The following is a 9,398-nucleotide window of genomic DNA, read 5'->3' as shown; positions in this document are numbered from 1 at the left end:
GCGGCCCCTGGAGCCAGCACCCTGGCAGGGCCTTGGCCTGTTTTGTTCATCAACGTCTTCCCAGTGCTTAGAGCAGGGCCTGACATCTTGTTTCGAAATTCTGGGCCTGCTTCCTCATGTGCCATGGAGGCTGCCGCAGCCAGGGGTGTCATGGAAAACCAGGCACTGAATCAGTGTGGATTCCATGTTGATCAGCCTCCAAATGAGGGTCCACTGCCTGAAATTCTCCCCGACACGGAATGCATTATATAATTTTTAATATACGACGTATTCCCTTTGGCTATTGGTATTAGGATAATCCCTTACCCAACTCCCCAGACTTGTGTAATTCCAAACTTGCTCTCAGTTGGGAATGCTAGCCTCATTCTCTTTCCTTCAGCGATCATTCCCAGACAGTACCAATTGCTACCAGTCCCTTTTTTTAGGAAGTCTGTGGATCTATCTCATAATCTCCAAAGTGTTTTCTTTTTCTATCAGCCAAAACGCCTCCAAAGTTGTCTCACCGCGTTTGACTGTTTGGAGTGCTGTGTATGAACTTATGCAGTTCTCCCTTTGGCTTCTTGACTCTGCTGAATCAGTTGCCATCTAAATTTCTGCTTTCCAGCATCCAAAATTTTGTTGCTACAATCTTATCTCTTGTTCTTTTGCCCTCCTGGGATGATACACTTTTTTGAAAAATGTCCTGTCTGTCATTTTATTAGGGTTCCAGAAGGAAACAGTAAATGCTCATGTTCACTCCACCATCTTGAATCAGAAGTGAGCCCTCTATGTGTAGCATCTCATTTACTCATGGGAACAACCCTCTACTGTTATTATCCTCAGTTTTCAGAGGAGGAAACTGAGGTACAGAAGAATTGAATAACTTGCCCAAGTCCACACAGCTTGGAGCAGGGGTGGAGCCAGAATCAATTCCAGGCCACCTGACTCCAGTGTTTGTCATGCCTTTCCTCCAGAAGAGACGAGGTGCTGGAAATAGAAAAACTGACGGAAAGTGTGTTTAAGAAGCAGGTAGACACGTAGGTACCCTGTGCATGTTCACACACACACACACACACACACACACACACACACATGCACTGTACTGACCACCTCCTAGTCACCCCATTGGTGGGGAGGGATCCCCCACCCCAAACAGTATGAGATGGCTGAACACATGGCACTGGATAGATGAGATGACAGCAGTCTATTAGTCACATACTCACAGCTTGGGGGAGGAGGACACAGCGCGCCACGCAGGGCCACATGGTGGTTGCACTCAGGAGCAGAGTGAACCAGAAGGGGCTGTGGGAGGCAGGCTTTGTAGTAACAAGAGGGTGGGGTGCCCCCTTGTTCCCACAAGAGGATGTGATTGGTTTGTTTAATTTCATGGGCTGGCAAGGAGCTGAAACCTACTCAGTGCAGTGCAGCAGTTCTAGCTGACAGGGGAACTAGACAGTGGGGAGCCTTTCCTGCTTGGTGGGGGACACATCAGGCCAGAGCAGGGGAGCTCACAGTTAGGACTTTGGGGCCCTATGAGGCTCTAAGATGTTAAAGTAGCACATGAAATTTTAGATCTTACAATACACACACACACACACACACACACACACTCACACTCCTTGCTGTGGGCAATTTCCCTCTTCTTCATCCCAACAGAAGCTTGGAGTTATAACCAATGAAGAGGATAAAACAGAGGGTCTCTGGACTGACAGGAATCTGGCACAGTGGAGGGTAGGAGAGACGGAGGGGAAGTTTATCTAATGAACAGGGAGACTCCCAGGCTCCTCCTCCATGAAGCTTCTGGGATTCTAGCAGCCAGAAGCATACCATCTGCAGAAACCTGGGGAACATGACCAGCCCAGGAGGAAAGCCCTAAAAACACTGGGGTTCCCTGGTGAACTGGCTCAGCTCTCAGGCATCACCCATACGTACAGGGATTCAATTGGTTTTTTTGTGTGTGTGTGTGTGTGAGGAAGATTAGCCCTGAGCTAACATCCGTTGCTAATCCTCCTCTTTTTTGCTGAGGAAGATTGGCCCTGGGCTAACATCCATGCCCATCTTCCTCTACTTTATATGGGACACTGCCACAGCATGGCTTGACAAGTGGTGCATTGGTCCACGCCTGGGATCCAAACCTGCAAACCCCAGGCTGCTGAAGTGGAGCATGTGAACTTCACCACTACGCCACCAGGCCGGCCTTCAATTGGTTTTTAATTAAATATGAGAAGGCAGCCAAAGATCACCACATAGCTGGAAAGTCTCTAATATAAGACAAGGGTCAACAAAAAGAGAAGAAAGCAAGGTGGAGGAAACAGAGGCCATGCAGGGAGGTGAAAATTCAAAACTACCATCAATAATATCCTCAAATCGATCAGAGAAGATACCATGTGCATGAAATAAGAACAGGATGCTACTAAAAAAAAAAATGGAGAGCAAATTAAAAAATTTTTTAAACACGATAGGAGAAAATATAAAAACATAAAAATAGTACAGAATATTTTTGTTTTGTTTTGTTTTCCTTTTTTTTTTATTGATGTTTTAATGGTTTCTAACATTGTGAAATTTTGGGTTGTACATTTTTGTTTGTCCATCACCATATATATGACTCCCTTCACCCCTTGTGCCCACCCCCCCACCCCCACTGCCCCTGGTAACCACAGTCCAGTTTTCTCTGTCCATGTGTTAGTTTATATTCCACATATGAGTGAGATCATACAGTGTTTGTCTTTCTCTCTCTGGCTTATTTCACTTAACATAATATGCTCCAGGCCCATCCATGTTGTTGCAAATGGGACGATTTTGTCTTTTTTTATGGCTGAGTAATATTCCATTGTATATATATACCACAATTTCTTAATCCAATCATCAGTCGAGGGACACTTAGGTTGCTTCCACTTCTTGGCTATGGTGAATAATGCTGCAATGAACATAGGGGTGCACAAGCCTCTTTGGATTGTTGATTTCAGGTTCGTTGAATAGATTCCCAGTAGTGGGATGGCTGGATCATAGGGCATCTCTAAAAAATAGTACAGAATATTTTTAAAACTCAGTAGAAGGATTAGAAGATAGAGCTGGGGAAATCTTCCAAAAAATAGAGCAAAAAAGGAAAAGAAATGAAAAAATAGGAATAAAAAGAGGAGAACATTAGAGGATTAAAGAGCATCATTTAAAAAGTAATGCAAGAAAGTCTCCTAGGACGCAGGACATGGGTTTCCAGGTTACAAGAGCCTGCTCTATGCCCAGCCCAGTGGTGAAAATAGGCTGCACCAAGACACGTCACTGCATATCCCTGTGAAATTTCAGAACACTAAGGAGATGGGAGGATCCTAAAAGTTTCCAGAGCTGTGGAGGAAAAACAGATTTAACAGAGGCTTATATAAAGGATCAGGAATCAAAACGTCTTCAGAGTTTTCAGCACAATGCTAGAAGCCAGAAGGCGAGGAGACAATGTCTTCAAAATGCTGCGGAAAAAATATTTCAGACTTAGAATTCTATACTCAGCCAAACGATCAATTAAGTATGAGGGTAGACAAGAGATATTTTTAGATGTACAAGGTCCCCCAAATTTTACTTCCTATGTACTCTTTCTCAGGAAGCCACAGAGGGCTCTACCAAGATAAAAAGCAGACCAAGAGGGAAGAAGACTACAGTCCAGGGAACAGGAGAAGGTGAAGAGAACCCATGGATGACAAAGAGAAGGCATACAGGAGGATGGCTCTGCAGCAGGTCCCAGGAGCAGCCAGGCCAGACTGGAATAGGTCAGAAGTGCTCCAGGAGAAATTTCTCCAAGAAGGTAAAACTGATAGAATACCTGATCTGTTTGAGCATAACGAGAGGAGATTTAGATAACTGGGGGCGAATTTAGGTTGAATCAGAGATAAATACATAAGACACAAAAGACCAGGTAAACAAAAAACTGGACAATTTTGACTCCGGATAAAATAACAAGTTTTGCAAGATGGAAAGAGAAATCACAGTTTACCACAGGGATCAGCTGTTAACAGCATCGATATAATCATGTTAGTATAAACACTGAAGACTGGTCTGACAAATTATGGCATAATCCTAGCAGTATAACGTGGTGATTAAGAGCATGGACGCTGAAGCCAGGCTGCCTAGGTTCAAATCTCTATTCACCACTTATTAGCAGTGGTTGGGCCACTTGCTTAACTACTCTGACTCAGTTTCCATATCTGTAAAATGGGGATTATCACAGAACCTAGGGTTTGGGGGAGTATTGAATTAATGCACATGAAATGCTTAGAACAATGCCTGGCGTGTAACAAATTCTATATAAGAGTAACCTAGTATTGTTATTTTATAACCATTTAGGAGAATGGAAGGGGTGTGTGTGTGTGTGCGTGTGTATGTGTGTGTACGTGTGTCTTAATCTTTGTATTGCATAGAGGAAAATCAATAGAAAATGCCTAAAACTGAAAAATCAGGAAGCAGCACTATAAGAATGTTATTTAGAGATGTAAAAGAACATACCAAAAAAAAAAAAAGATAGCAAATAAAGCTAAGATGAATATTGTTGTTTCTGGAGAACAAGAAATCGGAGGGTGTCTGGGTGGGGGTGGGGGTGGGCAGGGGAATGTTGTTTTCCTTAATAAGCCTCATAAAATGATTTGACTCTTGGTTCCCCAGAAGCAGACCCTGAGAGGCGGATTTGTGTGCAGGATTTATCAAATGCTCCCAGGGGAAATGTTAGAAGAGAATGGGGAGCGGGACAGGGGAGGGGGAGGCACGACTCTGGCTGACCCCGCTGCAGGCAAGGTTGCTGGGCGTGCCCCTCCCGCACCTCTGGCTAAGGGCCAGGCACAGGAGGGGCTCCCTCCGGCGTGGCTGCGCCCCTGCAACCCCAGGGCATGCCTCTGGAAAGGCCTGGGTGCTGGCGCCCGGAAGGCTGGTGTTAGCCCTCAGAAATGTGAAAGGATCTGGGTGGTGGCCTTTAAATTGCTAAAGGTCCTAAAAATACAGTTTAAAACTCTCCAATTTGCATCTCCAGCCAGACTCTGCCAGGCTTCTACGTCAATTGGGATGTGCAATAAACCCGACTTGTTCCACCAGAGGGGGCTCTGGGGGCCTGTAGCCGGAGGGTGCTGATGTGGCCTTCCCGGGAATATCCGCCGTGTTTTTTTCAGGTACCCAAACACTCAGTGTGTAGTTTCAAGCATAAAGTAAAGGAACCATTGTGGGGTGGAGTTCTTTCTTGAACCCCTGAAACCACTCGACAGAGACAGCCACTCCTTTTGCGTGGGTCTTAATGCTGAGTGCGCTGCTGCTCGAGAAATTTATCGTCGTGATTTTTTTGTCCCCCCCATGCAATGTAAATAAAAACAATAGTCCTTAAGTAAATATTAGTACAATTATAATATTCAAACAGCACTTTTTTTGCAAACACAACCAGAAACAAAAGATTCTTTATTGCTCAAAATGACTTTGAAAGAGAAAAACCAGACCTTCAATTTTCTCCAGAGGACACCAGCCTGCTTTTCTCCCAGATTTGCGTACTTTCATTTATTGCTCAACAGAAGCTTAATAAAAAGTCTGGGGGCAGCCGGTGGGGCAAGTAGTTAAGTGCACACTCCACTGCGGTGGCCCGGGGTTCGCATGCTGGTTCAGATCCCGGGCGTGCGCCGACGCACCGCTTGGCAGGCCATGCTGTGGCGGCGTCCCATATAAAGTGGAGGAAGATGGGCACGGATATTAGCCCAGGGCAAGTCTTCCTCGGCAAAAAGAGGAGGATTGGCAGATGTCAGCTCAGGGCCAATATTCCTCACAAAAAAAAATAAATAAAAGAAAAAAAAATAAAAAGTTTGTATGTGATGACAATGATTAGAACTCACATAAAGTCTTTCTTCACCACCCCTGCTGTAAACAAGAGGCAATGCCACTCGAATGTTTTTAACACTTTTTACCACTAAAATGGCACTGGCCCAGGTGCCCCAGTTGTCAGCTGGAAGGCTCTGGGGTGCACCCCCTGAGCATCTCGTGGGGCTGGCACCGCATCTCACACAGAGATTCCACAATAAAATCTGCAAGAACCAACCTTAAGCCGTTACAGGCAGATTCACTCCCATTATCACTGGTACTTTGAACACATGTGGCTCTGTGGCAATCACTGAGAGCATCATAAATGGTAAGTCTCTGTGGGAGGCGAAGATGTCAGCCACCTGTTATGGACAAGATTTATTGTCACAAACTATCCCACGGGAGAACTCGCTCCCTTCCGATGACAGTGCTGCCTCTCCTGGCCACCCACGCTTTGGAACACTGGAAGACGCCACCGAGCTGGAGACAAGCCCCATTGGAAATAGTCACTAACTCCAGGAGTTAAAATTGTGACCACAAAAAGCAACCAAAAGATCTAAAATTCCAAACCAAATTGCTGGCTCCATTTAGTCTCAGCTGCCCTAAGTGTAACTTTTGAATTTTTTTTTTCTACTTATCCTCTGGAGCAGAATTCTTAGCCTGGGGTCCAAACACCATGAAATTGTGTGCAATAATCTTTTGCTTACGTGTGTGGGTATTTTCTGGGGAGAGGACGATGGGGATGACTCCCCAGTTGTAGTAATGGGCAGCAAGGTGACAAAGGGAGAGCTTTTGGTGTGTGGTGGAGTATTTTTTTTTTTTCTATATTTGGTAGAGGAAATACACATATAAATCCGTTTCTTTGACCCTATTTCCACCGGGGATAAGAATGATAAAAGGCCTGGAAAAGAGAAAAGGCGAACAGAGCTATTTCATTCCATCCAGCTGCAAATTGATGAAGGCACTTTCTCTTTTCATATAGGAGCAGGGACCTTGAGAGAAGAGAAAGCAACTGTTCCTACAGGTGCTCCAATTCCTATTTTAGAAGATTAACATTTGAGACCAGCTATTTTCTCTTTTCTAATCTCTGACCCAGAAGACTCAGTAAAGAGAAGAGAGGCCATCGGAGGAGTGTGTGACTCATGTGGCTGGGGTGAAGAGGCGGTGGCATTTGTGACAGGTCAGATAGGCTGGGAGTCACTGTTCATGTACCCCAGTGAGTCCAAGGAAGGTGACAGTCATGACCACACAGTGGAGGGAATAAAAGCACAAAATCCTGAGTTCAGAAATGAGAGGGAGCTGTCCCGGCACGCTGGCCCGGCCAGAGCCCTGTGCCCCACAGTTGTGTTCACTTGTCTTAGCTGTTCCCCATCTCCATAACGGGATCGCTCTAGCCTCTGGAACCTCACTTTCTAAGGAGGTTTAATAAATATTTTTTGAGTGCACGGATGTTGCAAAGAATATTTAAAAAGTTGCCATGTCCCTGCTCTGTGCTGTGAGGCAGGTAATACAGATGATTCTCCAGTCTCAAGAAGGGTAGAGTTTTCACTCTAAAATGTAGTTGATAAACAAACGCCACCACTTATTAGCAAAGGGACTACTCAACAGGACTGTATGGAACCCACAGATGTGGGGACAAGAAGAGGTCTTCGAGGGCAGGAGCCTTAGGCATGACTAAGCAGGGTGTGGCCCTTAGACAGTCCGATGATGCAGAAGTCCCTGCCCAAGGTCACGGGGCTTCCTCACCCTCAAGTAGGAATAATAACGTCTGCCTCACAGACTCGGGGGAGAATGAAACGAGATGATGTATTTATAGTACATAGTATAGAAATTGGCCAAAAACTGACCTAAAATGATTGAGAAGAAAGTGGGGGCAGTATTTCAAAGCCAATTCATAGGATATAGGGAAGCTGTGAAAGATGTGAGAGAAATAAAAATAAAAACATGTCGGCATGCTAGGAAGCAATAAAGTCTTTTGTTCAAGTCAAAATTAACATTTCATGTGCAGTGTTATCTGGACCGATAAACGTTTGACCAAGGGAAATGCCATAACGACTTCCACTGTTATTTCTGTGGCTTCATAGCAGTGGTGGAAAATTTATTGATTCAGTCAAGAAATATTTATTGGCACCCACCATGTGCCAGGCCCTGCGCTAGGTGCTGGGGATACAGTGGTGAATAAGGTACATGGAGCCTGTGCTGCAGAGCGTGCGCGCAGCAGGGGAAGATTAGTTAAGGAATTGCGGTAACGTGTGTTAAGTGCCATGAAGAGGTATGGAGCAAGGCCTCTTGGCCAAATGGAGTGGGTCTGGCAAGTTCGCTGGAGGAGCTGACCCATAAGTTGACATTTGCTAGTTTTGAAGGACAGCAGGAGCAAGAAGGAGAGAGGGATGCAAGCCAAGAGAAGAGCATATGGGAGGTCTGGGGGAAGCGAGAGGTGGGCAGGCGTGAGTGAGGAAGGAAGCTCAGGGCACTTGGACAGAGTGGAAGTGGTGAGAAAGGAGGCCGGGAGAGAATAGGGCTTCTCTGATGCCTGGCCAGGGTACTGGTAAGGAGGAGGGGCTTTATCCTAAAGGCGCTGGGACAATGCTGAATCTCTGGCATTTGGGAAGGATCCCTTAGCAGTTGTGTGGAGAAGACAGAAGAGGGTGAGCCTGGTTGCAGGATGCACCTGGAGATCAGGTGAGACGATGGCAGACAGGACCAAGATGGTGGCACTGGAGGTGAAGAGAGATGAATGGATTCTACCCCTAAAGTAAACCAAGAAGCCATCCATAATGGGGCAAGGACTCTCTCTGGACGCCTGCTCACCTCTGCCAGGGGTGTCTCTGGTGGCTCAGTGAAAAAGCTGGCAGAGGAAATTATCAAACACGAAAATCTTGCATGGGCCATGGATAGAAACTGTGCACACGTAAGCGCCTGACCCTGTGGGTAATCAGAGAGCAATTAGGCCTCGCTCACTAGATGGTATCTGTCGACTCCAGACTAAAATGGATTTGAAGTGGGTGGGAGTGATTACACACAGGCCTGTGGCGGTGCTCTGGCGGGGCAATTACAGCTGCAGGAAAATGCAATGATCAGACTGAAGCCAGAGGAGGGCTAATTAGAGAGGCCAGGCTGGAAGTGCAAGATGAGTGGACAACCGAGGAGAAACATGGTACCAGGTCTGAGCACTGTCCACTGGATGATTTCAGGAGAAGTCTGTTCCAAAGAACAGACGCTGAGACAGGGCGAGAAATCTGCTGACAGAGTGCAGCTGGGAGTGAGCACACAAATACAGATGACAGCCTGAGGGACCTCTCCTAACTGGGCCATTAGACAATCAGTGACTCCTGCAGCCCCCTGAGAGATGGGGAGAGTTATACTGAGAATGTGGCCGAGGGCTGGAATCTCTCTTGCTCAATCCCCAGGCAAGTGGAGGGAACTTTTCTTAACTGCTGTCTTCTGGTTCACTTTGGGCTAACCTTGGCCAATGCAACAGTGCTCATCCATTCATTCACTTTTGTTCGAGCCAGTATTTGAGAACCCAGTGTCAGTAACAGTTTACAGATGCATCGCACTTCATGACTGACAAAGGTGTTCGCACAGATCATAGTAATCAGGGT

Source organism: Ceratotherium simum, chromosome 10, assembly GCF_057802395.1.
Source record: "Ceratotherium simum simum isolate JZ-2026a chromosome 10, ASM5780239v1, whole genome shotgun sequence".
In the NCBI taxonomy this organism is placed as follows: domain Eukaryota; kingdom Metazoa; phylum Chordata; class Mammalia; order Perissodactyla; family Rhinocerotidae; genus Ceratotherium; species Ceratotherium simum.
Note: the sequence above shows the minus strand (reverse complement) of the source record.